This window comes from Staurois parvus, unplaced genomic scaffold, assembly GCF_062004578.1.
Source record: "Staurois parvus isolate SC_StPar_1 unplaced genomic scaffold, SC_StPar_1.0 ptg000361l, whole genome shotgun sequence".
Lineage (NCBI taxonomy): Eukaryota > Metazoa > Chordata > Amphibia > Anura > Ranidae > Staurois > Staurois parvus.
In genome coordinates, this window is record NW_028318157.1 from 5,407,501 (window position 1) to 5,408,945 (window position 1,445).

The following is a 1,445-nucleotide window of genomic DNA, read 5'->3' on the forward strand; positions in this document are numbered from 1 at the left end:
TCTGCTGTGGGTCACAGGAATAGTTCTTTGGCACTCCTGTGACCCAAGTCCACCGTTGACTGATGTAAGAGAGCTGCTCCAGGCTCTGCAGGGAGCCTGACAATGTTAGGATCTGCACAAATGCCTGACCAGCAGCCGACTCAGTCTCTCTGATGAGAACATGAGTTAGCCACTCCCACCCTCTTCACAGTCCGGCGCTCCAGTGACCTCACCAGTGACGGAGCAGTGTTGGCTAGTCACTGTTTTCTGCTCAGAGCAGATCCAAGAACTGAGGGACCAGCAGTCTTTGATCGCTCAGTTCTTGGTGTAGAGCCGGTAAGGGACAGATTCAACTTGGATTAGCTCTGTAGCCATTTTGGTAACTATAAATGTATGGGGGTTTTTTTTGGATCCCACACCTCTCAACACACTTTTTTTTTTTTTTGCAGATTCCTACTTTTTATCTGTTCTAAAGAAATAGTGAATTGTTTCACCAAGTCCTTTCCAAACTAATAACTGATTGGAGGATCTGTGTCCATTATCCAGTTCAGCTCTTTGGACGTAAGTAGTATGTCCAAAGAGTGAACTCTTAATTACAAGCTCATGGCTGCAACAGCAGCCATCAGCTTGTGTGTGTTTTTTTTTTTTTGCTTAGACACCTCCCAGCTTGAAAGTGAAAGTGACGCAGCAGCTCCATAGCTGACAATCACTTTCACGGAGCCAACAGCGCAGTGCCCCCTTCCTCCCATGATTCCTGAGATCTCCCACTCTTAACAGAGCCCAGGAACACAATTAACAGCTAAGGGAGGGAGAGCGCTGTCAGACCGAGGCAAATCCAAGCTACAATCTCGCATGCAAACACTAGAACCAGAAGAGATGTCAATTCCAGTTTCAGATACACCATTCCCTGACCAGTACAGCCAGGGGACACATCAAACCAAGCTGGTCTGTTCTTGGTTAGATGGTGTGAAGGATAGGGCAAACTTTTAGACTTCTAATGTGTCCATAAAGAATACCCATCAACTGCCCAAAGCTATCACATTGTGGTTTATTAACCCCTTGTGATAGCAATCAAAAAAAAAAAATACAATTTAAATAAAATATATTAAAATAAAAAATTGGCGTAACTCCTATTGCCTAGCACACCTGCGCAAACGCCAACTCAAGCCCAGAGTGTGCACACTTATGTAAACCGCGGTCACACCACACGTGTAACATATCACCACAAACGTCAGAGTGAGAACAGTAATACTAGCACAAGAGCTCCTAGTTAACTATAAACTGATGAGCTGTAAAAGCTTTTTAAAGCATCACCTGTGGTGATTTTTGGGCACCATACTTTTTGGCGATATCGCAGGCACACATCGTTTTAAGACCTAAAATATTTACTTGATGCAACCTCATCTTTTTGTATTTTAACCAAAAATGGATATTCTATTGTGTGATTTTGCCCTAACTTTCATATT